Source organism: Canis lupus, chromosome 3 (genome assembly GCF_011100685.1).
Source record: "Canis lupus familiaris isolate Mischka breed German Shepherd chromosome 3, alternate assembly UU_Cfam_GSD_1.0, whole genome shotgun sequence".
Classification (NCBI taxonomy): domain Eukaryota; kingdom Metazoa; phylum Chordata; class Mammalia; order Carnivora; family Canidae; genus Canis; species Canis lupus.
This window is the reverse complement of record NC_049224.1, coordinates 81,400,180-81,415,878: the sequence shown is the minus strand read 5'-3', so window position 1 is coordinate 81,415,878 and position 15,699 is coordinate 81,400,180. Positions and strand designations below refer to the sequence as shown.

The 15,699-nt window shown below is 33.5% G+C and overlaps 1 long non-coding RNA gene across 1 annotated transcript; it reads right to left on the bottom strand.

The window, feature by feature from the left end:
- Positions 1 to 690: 690 nt before the first annotated feature.
- LOC111095301 lies at positions 691 to 13,368 on the bottom strand. Its single transcript, XR_005357324.1, has 3 exons — positions 11,272 to 13,368; positions 5,586 to 5,800; positions 691 to 882 (listed from the first exon to the last, which is right to left on the bottom strand). It is a non-coding gene; the product is annotated as an uncharacterized LOC111095301 (long non-coding RNA).
- Between the last annotated feature and the right edge of the window lie 2,331 nt (positions 13,369 to 15,699).

Here is a 15,699-nt window from a genome sequence, read left to right as displayed (position 1 = left end):
AAAAAAAAACAAATATTGACTTTTGGCTTTTTGGTCTTCTATGGTTAGTGGTACTATTTCCTACGGTCACTCTCCCTGCTGCTGACGTCACTTAAACCATAAAATTAGCCCAGAACACCTGGACTGCATGAGAAATGGCCATTCCATCACATTTTAAAAAATTGTTTAAAACATAGCAATCATTTAAATGGACACTTTACCCAAAGAGTAATTTTAATGCATTAAAAAATAGAATAGATGGTAAGGAGAAAGTACTGAGTAGTGTAAGTGGAATGCACATTTTTCCTTCTTTCATTTATGGCTCAAATGAATGCACTATAAGTAACTATCTGACATTTCAATTTTGAGGTTTCAAAATGCATGCTTTCTCTCTAAACAAATACTCTGTTCAAAACAGCAGTGAAGGTTTCTAAAGTTTAAAGTTATTCAATATGGGCATCTTGAAATCAATGTGTGGTTAATAATGGCATTGTATACTTAATAATCTTTATCACAAGAGATCAAAATGTTTTAACAGATCTTATTTATAACATGGGGCAATGGTGGGCATGGTGGGGCAATGGTGGGCATTATGATTCTTTTTCTTTAAACTTTGTAATAAAAAATCTGAAGTAGAAAGAAATTAAATATTCTTAGCTTCTTAGAATAAAAAAGTGGCATATATCATTATCAATGAATGATTTGCTTTTAATTCACAAAATGAGGCAGTATGGAATACCAGTTGATAAAAATAAAATATTTGCTTCTCAACTCTCTACTTCTATGAAATGAATTGTCCATAGCTATTTCTTTGATGGCAGTGGTGGTGATGGTGGGGGTTGTCCCAATTTGGTGAAGTCAACTTAATACCTTCTTTTCCTTTATTTCGATGAAACATTATTTCTAGAAGAGAATACACAAGCATTCATAAAATTGAAATTAGAATAAATATTACATATTCTCTTTACTCATAATTGTCATTTTATAATAGTAAATTTATTGTATATTATAATAAACAAGGTCTAAATTTGTCAAGTTCTAAAATTAATTAGTATTGAATTTACTTAAAATGGGACTTTCTGAATATGCTTATTATAGACCTCTTTACCCTATCTTTCTTCTTGCTAAAATCACACACTTTTAAATTCTTCACTAAACTTTTGACATTATTTAATTTTCTAGATTTTTCCCATTTCAGTGGAATTCTATTAAGGATACATTTGATAATAAAAGCTAGAGTTAACTCCTAAGTTGAGTGAATTATTGTTTAAGGAGAGCAAAGTTGATTAGGGAAAAGAAATGATGGGGACATCAGGGAAATAGTAGAAGGGTTCTGAAAGGGATAAAAGCATATTTATATGACAAATTTGCTTTAGTTTATTAGTAAACTCTGAGGACATTAGAAGATCTTTTTTTATCCTCCACTCTGCAGTGATTAGTACAATGCCTGGCACCAAATAAATATTGGTTGCATAAATTGTAGATGAGTACACACCAGTCCAGTCTCAATGTATGATTTCTTCCCCTAAGTGTTTTAGTATGTCCAAGGTGGGATTCAATTTACCTTGGCAACCAGCTTTATAACTATGTTGAAGTAATATAATAATTCTAGAACTCAGTTATGTCTAGCTCTTAACATATCTTTGTTTTAAAAGGACTAAACTAGCTATATCTAGAAACTATTGTTCTCTTTTTGTCTGTAAAGGTCTTAGAGTTCAAATATATAAAAAGTTATAGGCATTGTGTAAATCCTTAGTAGATTTAGTTTTTGATTAATCTGTTTAGAACTCTGAGAATGTAGGAGAAAAGACAATGTTATTCCCATTTAAAAATAATAATAAATATAGTAAAATTGGAAAAAATTTACATGTCGCCTTAATCAACTTTATTTTTTTCCTCATTTTTACTCTCTATTTTGAGGCTTTGACATTTGTGGTAATACATTTCACAAATTTCCATTTATGGAATAGGAATTTAGAATTAGCACAAAAAATAAATAAATTTAACAACTCTGGGAAGCATTATAAGAGCAGTGGGTACTCCAACCAGAAAATAATCTAAATTTTAGAGGCAATTAACATTTACTACATCACTATAATATTTAAGAGGGCTTCGCTAACAGGAATAGTTAGGTATGTGATGGGTCTAGTGTACACTCATGAATATTAATAGATGTCAGAGATTCCACTAATTATCAAGCATCAAATAGATTCCAAAAATAATATTCAACATTATTTAGCTAAAATTTCTTAAAAATAGCCATTATATGTAATGAATATTCAAGGTAATTTAGAAACTCATGTAGGGATTAAAGAATTTTGTGGTAAGCAGAATAATGTTCCCATCTCCCACTCCACACTCCAAAGATGTCCACATCTTAATCCACGGAACTGTGAATCTGCTACCTTAAATGATAAAAAAGGACTTTCAAACTGTTATTAAAGTTAAAGATATTGAGATAGGGAGATTATTCTAAATTACCCACTTGGAACCAGTCAAATCACATTTCTTAAAAGTAGAGAATCATTCCTGGATGTAGTCAGAGAAAGACATGTGACTATGGGAAGTCAGGGAATTACAATGTTCATTTTGAAGATGAAAGGGTCCATGAGCCAAGACATGCAGGATGCCTCTAAGAAGTTAGAAAAGGCAGAAAAAATCCTACCCTGTGTCCAGAAAGGAACACAGATCCACTGACATTTGCACCTTAGTCTGGAGAAACCTGTATCACATTTCAAACCTACCAAATGTTAGAGTTATAAATGTGTATTCTTCTAAGCCACAGAATTCATGGCAATTTGTTACAGCAGCATTAGAAATCTGATACTAGCTCCAAAATAGATTGCATAAATTCTTGATAATTATTTATTATAACTAAATCGTTTTATTGAAGATTCAAGGTCAAATACATGTTTAGCAATTTCAGCACTAAATGGAAATATATGAAAAGGCTTCTTCCTTAAAATTACTGTTGCTAGACTGGTATACATTATGAAGCAAAATGAGGAAAAATTGAACTGACAATAATTCTTACTACATATCTGTGCTGGTACTCATCAAATGTTACATCACTAATTATAATAATAATGGTGTTATGGTTTTCCATTTAGCAGATGAAGAAAGTGAGTCTTGGAAGATTAAGTCAGATTCCTAATCTCCAGAACGTTATCAGTAAGAGTCTACATTCTAAGGCAGTTTCTAAATTTGCCACTACATGGCTCTGTAATAATTCCTATTCTATTTCTTGAATCCATTCCTTCCCACTCAATTTGCTGTTTCTAATCATCTATGGAGCAGGGGAATCAAATGAACTTATTTTCTTAGAGTTGAATATAAAAGCAGAGTTGGGTAATGATAAGGACATAAAGGTCAATCTAAGAATGAAATTCATGAGCTTCAGCTGATGAACTTTTTATATCCATATTCATGATATGAGGAGTATGCTAGTTTTTGGACTGGTGTGCACTGTTACTAGTGTGCCTCTAATGGCAGAGACAAATCCATTGAGTGAGCTAGCTAAAAGTTTGGTCATAGGAATGCATGTTTATGTCCCTCCAAAATTTGTATATTGAAATCCTAACCATCAATGTCATATCAGTAGGAGGCCTCTGGGAGGTAATTAGGACATGAGAGTGAAATCCTCATGAATGGTATTTGTGTCCTTCTCAGAAGAGACATGAGAGCTTGTTCCTTCTTTTTCTGTTTTCTGCAATGTGAGGACACAAGGAGAAGATAGCTATCTGAAAACCAAGAAAAGGCATCTCATCATATATCAGATATGCCAGTGCATTGATCTTGGATCTCCTGGACTCCAGAACTTTGAGAAGTAAATGTGTAAGCCACCCTAGTCTATGGTATTTTTGTTACAATAACCCTACTAAGACAGTTGTCAACCTCAGTAGAGGGTATATTATTCAAAGTGTTTACATTTTATGATTGAAGTCAAGGGTTAGTTAGCTTCTTAAGGCTGCCATAACAAAGTACCAAAAACTGAGTGACTTAAAACAAAAAAAATGTATTGTATCAGAGTACTAGAGGTTAGAATTCCAAAATCAAGTAGTTGACTAGGCTATGCTGGTTCTGAAACCTATAGAGAAGGAACTTTCCTTGACTCCTCCATCTTTTTGTACCTTCATTTGTTCCCTATCTTCTGGCAGTATAATTCCAATTTCTGCCTCTGTCTTCACATGGCATTCATTCTTCTTTGTGTATATTTTATGTCCAAATATAGCTCTTATATAAGGACACTTGCCATATTGGATTAGGACTCACCCTGATGCCCTCATCTTAACTTGACTACATCTGCAAAGAGCTTATTTCCAAATAAAGTCACATTCACAGATATGGAGTATAAGACTTAAACATAGTTCTTTGGGGGGCCATTTCAACACATAGCAAGAGTAATGGGCAAGTTCCAGGGAAAATTGAGAAGAAATATTCATAAGATGAACTAGAATGTAGAATGGCAAATATTTGAGCAAGGATTATGGGAGAATTCCAAAACTACCATTTGGATGGTGTTTGGATATTATGGTACTTCCTGTGGCTCTTAGATTCCTGATATGGTAGATATCCTAATGAAAACTTTGACAGCTCTCTTCTTCTTTTTTTTTTTTTTCTGTCCTAGTTTTTTATTTTTGGTTAAATGATCCTTAGATAAATGGGAGTGACATGTATGTGCTATGATGGTAAGAGAAGAGAATAGTGCCCATTGAACTCAGCTATAAAAAAGAGCCTCGTACTTCTCATAAGGACTGAGATTGTAATTAGAAATTGAACTGGTTCTTTCAGAAAAAGAGGGATGGATGCAGATGAGTAACAGGAAGGGAGTTTATCTCTTATGTGAAAAAATAAACCTTAAACAGAAAGGACGGACCAAGGACAGACTTGAAAAGGGAAACTTAGACAAAAACTCTGAGTAAAATCCTACTTTTTAACTTCAATAATGAATCCATAGATTTTTCACAGAGTACAAATCGTATCTTAGATAATCAGACATTTAACCACTTGGTTATGAAAATATCATTCTGAATTATTAGACCATTAACTCAGCATGAAATATAATCCCCAAAAGATAGCAAGGATTTATGTACATCTGTCATCTTCTTCAAGTCAATAATAATTTTCTAATGAGTTTGATTTTTACCAATAATAGGTATATGAAAAAAATTCACAGGACTAGTTTTTTTTAAAAAAGAGAAAGAAGTGACTTTGAAATTTTGCATATAGAACCTTGATCAATATTTAGAATACAAAAGAAGTAAAATACAATAAAGTTATTTTTGTGATCTCATTTGTACTTCTTAAACAAGTAAGTCAAACAAGTACATTCTTTTTGTTGTTTCTGTGGATAAATCTCTCAGAAAATAATTGACTATAATCGTTCAGCTCATTCTAATTTTGTGAATACAGTTTTCACCTATTTCTCTAAATATTTGCTTCTGGAGGATGTTAAATATATTTTATCTATGAAATTTCTCTCTACAATTCAATATGGAAGCTAAGGAGTTATTTACTTCTATTTCCTATTAGCCATGTTAATGGCAAAGTCTATCATTCCCAAATTGCACTATTCTTATCTGAAATTTAAAAACTTACAAACTTACTTTCAAGTATATTTTCATAATATTCAGTAAATCCTGGCATTTTCTGCTTAGCATAATAGCTAAAAGCTTAGTACTTGAAGTCAGAATGCAGAGTTTCAATTTGACCTCTAAACCTGTTCTTTCTGCTATGAAATGAGGACAATAATGTTGCTGAGCTCAGAGGATCCTGGTGGGCATTCAATAAGGTCTTATTTATGAGGCATGTGTACCAGTACCTGTCATGTAATCAGCAGAAAATAAATGTTATCTATTAATATTATTGTTAAATATATTTTCAGAATTAACCATAACTTTGGTTTCAAAACTTCTAAATAAAAAATCACCTGTTAAAAAAACAAAATTACAAAAAAGAAAAGAAAAAGGAGACCGAGTGAAGGAAGGCAGAACAGATGGAATAGAATGAAAAAGTGTTTTTGCAATAAACCATCACTACTTCCATTATGAGCAACAGTTCTTGTTTCCTCTAGAATAACCCATGTGATACATATGTTCAAAGATACACAGTACCACAAACATTCCTTTTAAAACAACTCTTATTTATTTTACATTGTTAAAGAACATAAATGTAGCACATAATGATATTTCTTAAAATATATCTTTTTAAAAAAATTTCCTGCAGACAAAACAGACCCATACACTTCTTTCTATGAGCATGATCTCACAACTAGTCCAACGTTTATCATGATAAAAATGTATCTTCCAATAAGCAAATCCCCTAAAGGGGAATGGAAGACCCCCAACTAGCAGGACCAGAAGTCCCTTTATTTCACAAAGAAAATGGAAAATATATTCAAATATTACTTATTTTATTCACACTGCATCCAAAACACCATTTTAGAATGAAGAATTAACACAGCTTAGTTTGCTGTGTTAATCAGGTCTAACCAGATAACATAAACCACCTGAGTATTTAAACAGAGTAATTCAGAGAATATGTAATATGCAAACAACAGAGGATTGGTTATTCAAGTGAAATAAAAGCTAAGAATGCCTAAAGGGGGAGAATGGATCAGCCCACAGATTAGCAATATCAAGGAGCTACGTGACCTCCAGGCTGGAGGCACAAAAGAAGTGATTTTGGAAGGACCCAGACCCAGGATGATAGACTGGAGGAAGCAGATTACACGGTTTATCTGGGAACATTTGCACCCACTGAGGAGACAGAATCACTCTCGTGTAATACAAGATAGAGAGGAGGATCAACTCATCTACTCCTTCTCTACCTCAACAAACAATCTCCCAACAATCCCTTCCATGGGCCATCCCTAGTTACAATTCAATTGACTAGAATCCTAGGAAATCTAGCACCAGCTACTCCCTAATACATAGCAAAGAAAATCACAGGGGTGGATGCGGGCATTTAATCAAGGGCAAAAAAGTGCTTAAAAAAGCACAATACATGTTAGATTGATCATGTGGATTGATTATAACTTGGATAGAAGGATGGATGGATGGATGGATGGTTGGATAAATCAGAGGAGAAAGAATGAGAGAGAAGTAGGCAATCCACCTTGGATGATAGCAACAATGAATATGTTTCAATGTGGAGTTTCTTTGTTTTGATGCAGGTTTAGTGACGTTAACTATTGTGTTGAATCATAAATAATACATATTTGTTCATTGCATGACATTTGTGTTTATTATCATTTCTTTCTGAAAACTTTTCTAATAAAAAATATCAAGTGACATATTGCTATTGTTTTTTTCCCTCTTTTAGGGATGACTGCAGAATTATAGCTATTCTCTCATGTTTTGTAATGTCTTTATTTTCACAAATTATGGTTTCTTTAAAGATAAACAGCACCAGCAGCAGCAGCTCTTTGGTTCACTTAAAGACCCAGTTATAATCCATGTTGTTCTATTTCAATGAGTAACATATATTCTTTATTTGTGAAGGAGTATATTTCTACCTCTCAGCTTATTGATTAGAAAGCCTATCTCATTTTGCTTCATAAATATAGTACTTATTCACAGCTTTGAAAATCCAGGTTATTGCAACAGGCATTGTGGTTATCTTTTTCTATAAAGGAGTTAGTGAGTCTGCTTCAGAGTCTCTATGTAGGAGTCTGGATGGCCAGGTCGAAATAATTACCTCAATATTTTGGGATCTCAAACTGATCCTCTGGGGTTTTCAAGGTAAAAATGTTTGTGTGTTTAAGAGAATATTAATCCACTTTGGTCACACAGCAAATAATGCAAACTAATATAAGTTTTCTCTTCAGTTTTCCCATTTCTAATTATTGTCAGTATTAAATATGAAGCCATCAAATGTGCTCAATCAAAACATATCTTCAGACTCTAGATATAGAAAAGTTATTGAAAGTATTTGAGAAGGCTCTGGGTTCTGTGTTAAAGTTTTGGCTTTCCTTTTATAATTGTCAGATTTTTTCCTGTGGCTTCTCTCCACTTTCAACTTATCCTTCCAATTCTATCATGGATTTTGATATAATTTAATCATGCCAGATTAACATCTAAATAAGAGCTTAGTTCTGACTGAGGACTGAGTGGGTTGAAAAGTAATGTGTCTAATGTGCATCAGTTTTACTACATGTACTTTTTGACATTAATATTGGCTACTTAACATGATTTTTTTCACCTTTTTTTAGACTTGGCTAAGATTGCATAGTTTAGGTTGTCTAATTATCTTGGTATATAACCTACTACTGTACTTTCTCTCTTATCACTCAGAAATAATAAAAGGATGCTATTTCAACATTTTGAAAATAATTCAATTATTAAATTTTTCCTCCTGTTTAAAGACACTTAATTGTGATGGTTATTTGAATAAATCATTTAGTCCTTAATGATGATTGTATAAATAGTAACAATGTACATGGACAGAATGAGGTAAACATCCAATTATTCTCTGTATTGGTCAGACTACAAATCTGTGGAAGCCACAAGCAATTCTAAATATGGGGTTATTTACATAGGAATAATGGAGCGAATTCGAAATTGTTAAAAACCAGTCCTTTATCTCCTCATAGCCTAATCATATGAATTATTCCTGCTTCGTAATAGAAACTTTTTAAAATTGGTTTTAAATAATGTTTATACATTTTACATATAAATGTAAACATTAATAAATAAGCATTACACACATAAATACATGATTTAATTACTACTACACTTGTGTTTGGTTGGTATTATATCTGTGTGCTTTTGTTGTTGTTCTTGTTGCTATGTAATAATAATATACCAATCTCTGATATCAAGAAATAAGCACATGATGTTGAAAATGAGCATACAGATCATTACTGATATTTTTTTTTCATTACTCATATTTAACATGGTATTCACAATTGTTTCTATAGTACCAAGCATTTATGGGGAGCAAGTTAAAGTGATTTTTAGAGTATGTTGAAATATTGTCTAAAATAACAATGATTTTTGAAAGCTTACAATATTTATTGATTTATTCACTGCTGTTAAAATACCCTACTTCCTCAAATGACTGAAATAATCACAAAATGTTAAGACCTACTATGTGCAAGGTATTGGGGGATACAAAAATAAGTGATGCTCATAGTAACGTTATTGATATGTTTATGGTATCAGTGCAGTCTTACTAAGGGAAAAAAGAAAAAAAACCAGGCAGGTAATAGCAAACTAGAATACATGGCAGCATTTTAAAATATTTATTGATCTCAAAAAAATGTGATGGAGGCATAGGGGAAACATAACTTACTTTGACATTAGAAAATTTTCATGGAGGAAAAAATAGCTGTTTTAAGTTTTTCAGGTAAATGATTTTAAGAATTGGAAAATGGGAGACCAGATCTTCTCAGACTCAGAGATAAGCATGAGCAAAGATATAGGGTAGGAAAAAGACTTTAGCAGGCAGAAATAACTAAAATATTGGGGAAAAATGCTTGAGGGCAATGAATAATGAAGCTAGAAAGGCAGTTTGGGACAAAGTCATAGAAAGACTGGCATACCATTGAAAAACATCTATCTGGTCTATGTTCTTTTTTTCCCACTTCTCAGCAGATAGCTTCATGTTCGGGTAAGAATGGTGATAAGTCCAGGCTGTGTAAAGTCAAACTGGGTTCTCAAAAATATAGCATGATTTGTAAATGCCCAGGTAGAGCACCTCTTAAAATATACCATAACTTTCGATACATAAGTGTAGTTTCAATTTCAGTCTTTTTTTGAGTGTCTATGAAAATTGTCAAACTTCTTGGAAAAGTCAAAATTTAATTCATTATTAACAAATACCTCAATAAATGAATAATGGCTTGAGTGTCTAATAGACATCTCATATTAAAGTGTCAAATGCAAATCTTGTTCTCTTCTCTCCCAAATCTGCTTACCTAGTTACTACAGCAAATCATATCATGTCAACTCCACTCTTCCATTTTTTAAAATAAAAACCTTGGCATTGTGCTTGTCTCCTTTAGTATGGTTTCAACCTATACTTACTTCTGTTGGCTTGGCATCCAAAATCTATAAAGATTCTTATTACTTCTCAACAGCTCCACAGCTGCCACCTTGAAAATTTTTTTAAGATTTTATTTATTTATGAGAGACATACAGAGTGAGGCAGAGACATAGGCAGAGGGAGAAGCAGGGAGCCCAATATGGGACTCAATCCCAGGACCTTGGGATCACAACCTGAGTGAAAGGCAGACACTCAACCACTAAGCCACCCAGGTACCCCTGCCACCCTGGGAATTTTTACTTGTAATAGATCTTCCTAACTTTACCCTTGTATTTCAGTCAGCTTCAACACATCACTAGCGTGTTTTATTTTGTTTTATTTTGGACAGTTAAGTCATGTCCTTGGTTCAAAACCCTGGGAAAAGTCTCTGATGATTCATGTTATATCAACTGGTCAAAAGTCTCTGATGATTCATGTTATATCAACTGGTTATGAGGTACCCAGACTGTTGGTCAAACATTATTCTAAGTGTGTCTGTTAGGGTGTTTCTAGATGAGATTAATATTTAAATTGGTAGATAAAGCCTAATGCCCTCTCTCATGTGGGAGATCTTCATCCAATCAAATAAGCACCTGAAAAGGACAAAAGGGCTGAATAAGAGGAACTCCTTCTGCCTTACTGCTTGATTGGGGGTAGGAGTCTTTTCCAGCTTTTGAATTTAAACTGAAAAGTTGGCTGCAAAATCTAGCCTATAGGTTTTCAGACGGGAATTTATACCATTGATTCACGTGACTCAGAGGATTTTGGACAAGGAATAGAACCTTAACGATGGCTTTCCTGGGTTTGCAGTTTGCCAAAAGCAGATATTGGGTCTTCTTGACATCTGTAATCATGTGGGCCAATTCCTTATTTTATGTATATACATGTATGTATGTATGTATGTATGTATGTATATGTACAGTTCCACCCCCCCCCCCACATACATGCTGGTTCTACTATTTCTCTGGAGAAGCCTGACTAATACAGATTCTTGGTAGTGATAAGAGTTCTAGAACAGAATTTTAAAAATGAGTTTTCTGAATTGGTTTTGGGCCTTCTGGATTGGCTCTCTAATCTGATTAGAGTTTAGATGCTAATGACTCCATTTCTAATAGTAAAGAACACTGATTTGTCTGTGACATGATCTAGCAATGGAGCAATATAGCAATATACAATATCACCACTGGATACTCCAACAATTTCTAAGAAGCAAGAAGCCAGGTGACTTTGTATATGATATCTTCAAGAACAGAAGTACTGTCTTACTTCAAGGGTATGTCAAGACTCCAGTTGTATGTCATCATGTATTTCTCAGGGACCCTGATTGACTTTCTCTTCCACAAGATGTCACAAATTTCCATTGGTTTGATGATATTATGCTGACCTAGTGAGCCGGAAGTAGAAACTACTTTAGAGTTATTGGTAAGAAATGTACATGCCATAGGATGAAAATTAAATGTGACCAAACTTTAGAGGTCTTTTACCTCAGCGAAACTTTTAGGCATTGTTAATATGGGGCATATTGAGACGTCCATTCTAAGGTAAAGGAGAAATCCTTGTATCTTGCTTTTCCTTAAATAAAAAAACAAGCTCAATCCATAGTGAGCCTCTTTGGAATTTGGAGACAACACATTCCTCATTTAGGTATATTACTCTGGCCCCTTTATTGAGGGACTTGGAAAGCTGCCAATTTTGAGTGTGACCCAGAAGAGAAGGCTCTGGAATATGTCCAGCCTTAAGTGTAAGCTACTCTGCCACTTGGGCCATAAGATCCAGCAGATCCAATGGTGCTTAAAGTTCATTGGCAAGTAGGGATATTTTAAATAACCTATGGCAAACTCCTACAGGTAAATCACTTTACAATTGCAAAATGCAAGCAATTAGCATTTTGGACCACAGCTCTGCCATCCTCCACAAATAGCTATTCTCCTTTTGAGAATCAGCTCTTGGCCTATTACTGGGCCTTTGTAGAGACTAAACACTTAACCATGGACCACCAGTTTACCATGTGACCTGAGATGTTCATCATGAGCCATGTGTTTCTGACCTAACAAGCCATAAAGTTGGGTATGCATAGTAACACTATCACCAAACAGAAGTGACATCATTGGGCACTAGGAGAACCTAAAGGCATAAATAAATTATATGAAGAAGAGACCTCATGGTTTCTACTTCTGCTACATTGCTTCTCACTTCCAGCTGGTACTTATGGCACCATGTGGAGTTCTCTATGATTGGTTGACAGAAGAATAGACTTAGGACTAGTTTACAGATGGTTCTGCATAATATACAGGCACTACCAGAAAGTGGAAAGCTGCAGTGTTACATTTTCTGGGACATCCATGAAGGGCAGTGATGAAGGAAAAGTCTCCCAGTGGGCAGAAGTTTAAGCAGTGCACCTGGCTGTTCACTTTGTTTGGAAAGAGAAATGGCCCCATGTGTAATTATATACCAATTCTTGTACTGTAGACAAATGTTTGGTTGGATGGTCAGGGACTTGGATGGAATATGACTGTAAAACTGGTGACAAAAAAATTTAAGGAAGACATGTATAGCTAGATCTCTCAGAATGACAGAAAACATGAAGATATTGTGTACCACATGAATGCACCCAAAAGGGTGACTTCAGAAGAAGAGGATTTTAACGAGTGGATAGAATGACCTGGTTATGGATATCAGTCAGCATCTTTTCCTAATCACTTCTGTCATTACCCAGTGGGTTCATGAACAAATTGGCCATGGTAACAGGGATGTAGATAATACATGAGCTGAGCATTATAGTCTTCCACTTACCAAAGACCTCCTGACTATGACCACTGCTGAGTGTTCAACATGCCAGCAGTGGAGACCAACACTAAATCCTTTTATGGCACCATTGCCTGGAGCATTCAGCCAGTATGATGTATGTAGAAACAAACATAATATTAAGTCTTTCCTGAATTTCAATGTATGAAAGGAAAGGGAGATAGACAAATAGTTGATCAAGAATCAAATGTATGCAGAGGTGGCACCTGGCTCAGTTGGGTAAGTATCTGACTCTTGACATCAGCTGAGCTGGCACAGAGCCTGCTTGGGATTCTCTCTACCCTTCTCCCTCTGCTCCTTCTCCACAGCTCACAAGTGCCCCCCCACCTCAAAAAAAGGCAATCAAATATATGTGTATAAAGGTGAAAACTATTTTAATATATCCACCTTTTTCTTCTTCAGTAGTGCTTATTAATCCTTATGCAAATAGCTACATGTCTCTTAAAGCATAAGGCTTTGTTATTAATCCAAGATGTCTACAGAATAAACTTTTGTTCTAGAGGCCAACTTGGAATACAAGCTTAATCATATAGTTTTCCCTAAAGTTGTCTAGGGCATAGCTATGATACATTGTAGTCTATAAGAGAAAAAAAAAACAAAAATGTTTGAAAATAGGTAATAAAAATTTTTAACATATCCCAAACAGGATTATTTAAAAGAAATACAAAAAAAAAAAAAAAAAAAAAAAAAAAAAAATAAAAGAAATACATACGTGTATGTCAGCTAATAATAATTAAAAGTAACCTACAAAACAAAACAAAAATTACAATTCAATTAATAGTAAACTTTCCAACAGCCAAGAGAGGCAAAGTTTGTAGAATAATTTATGCAAAATGCTGGACGAAATGATTCATCAATTTTCACTTGTGTACCTAGCAAACTCTCTTTCAAGAACAAGATAAATAAAACCTGACAAAATTTACTGTGAATAGACTCTCCCTAAAGTAATATCGATATCACAGGTATACATATATACACACACATACACAAACATATGATGAATTTCAATAAAAAGTAAAGGATATCTAAAAAGAGAAGCAAGAAAACCTGGCAGGCAAATGCTAATTTAAGAAGATATATAAAATTTTAAGCAAATATATTCAGAAAGTAGTAGTAACATCTAATTGTTGAATCATGATAGCATATAAGACTGTAATGGGGATATGAATAGCAAAGAATTCCAATATATTTTTATTGTTCTAAAAAGCAATTGACTACCTTTTTAAAGTTAAATAGATTATGGTAAAATTTCAAAAGGAATCACCAAAAAATTAGAAATAGAGAATATACATTCCAAATTATTGTTGGGGAAAATTTAGTGAATAAGTTTACCATTTTAAAATAAAAATTAAAAAAGAATATGTTTTACAGAAATATTTTACCACATTTCTAACGAACAGATGCACAAATTTTAAAAAGTTTAGAAAAATTGAAAACACCATCTAATTTTAAGAGGCATTTTATTAACAGCAGACCATAAAATGGTAATAAAAGCAAAGTTATATGCCAGCTCACACTTATGATCATAAATGCAAAGTATTTAAACAATGCATTGGAAATGCATCAGACTAGGTTTTAAAATCTAAGAGATTATAGCTAAATTAGTTTTATCCTCTGTATGCTAGTTTGGATTAGGATTAGAAAACTATTAATGAAAAGTTTGGATACATACTTGGTATAATAATCACTACTGAATCATTTAGAAAAGCTAGTAATGCTATCCTTCTATAAAATTATTAAAGAGATAGAAACTATGATCAAATAATTAAAAATAAAGATAATATATCCCATGGAGAGTTTTTTTTAATAGTCATGAATCAGAATATTCATACCAGTATTATTTGTAATAGCAAGAAACTCCTAACAGCCAAAATGTTCCTGTGAGGAACATTCTATGTGATAGAAGACTGGACAAGAAATTATATATCTAAACATCAGAATTAATTACAAAAGTATAAATGAATGAGCCACAGTCAGCCAAATCAAATGTAACAATCTCAAAAATATGTGTGGCCTGACAGTAACATTGTAATAAATAACTGAATGAATCAGCAAGCATTTGATATGGTACCAATTACATAAAAATAAAAAGAATAGGCATATTTATTTTACAAAACTCAGTCAACACTGTTTAAAATTCTGTATTTGTAATTTACCTATTTGCTATAATTTATTTGTAATCATAAAATCAGTAGTCAGGACACTTTATGATCATTTGCAGATATGCTCAGAACAGTGAAAAATTTGAGTCACTAAGCACATGTTTCCAATTGAGGTCTAGCAAGGCGAGGTTCTGGCCTCCTGTTTCCGATCTCACAGAGATGGCCAGAAGGTGAAGAAGACAGTGCTTTGTAGTTCAAGAAAGTCTCACTCTGAAGCCAATTGGACAGGGACTCAACCCCAACTCTGGCATTAGGAAGCAGGCTCTGGCGAGTCATGTAACACTTCTGAACTATGTTTCCTCTTTTTAAAAATAAAACCAAATTTATCAAGGTGAGTTGTTTTTATGGTTAAAGACAGTAATCTATGTGAGGTGTGTGTGTGTGTGTGTGTGTGTGTGTGTGTGTCTCCATATTTTGCCTAAGAGCAATGGTTCTCTATTTGCTAATTCAGTGTTCACCTCAATTTTATGAAACAGAAATATCACAAAAAGATATCTACCGATAAGGAAAACCAAGAAAATAATGTATATGACTAGTAATTCTTTTCAGAAAGGAGTAAGAAGGGGCAGTGGGGGAACCTGAAAAAAAGAAGTCATGCAATTAAAAGAGCAACAGAGGGAAATTTAACTGTACTGTCATGCTCTACTGGATAATTCAGATGCTGCTCATTTTATTGTTTTACTGTTTATGGCATATGACATTTATGGAACATAAAGTTCCATTTGTA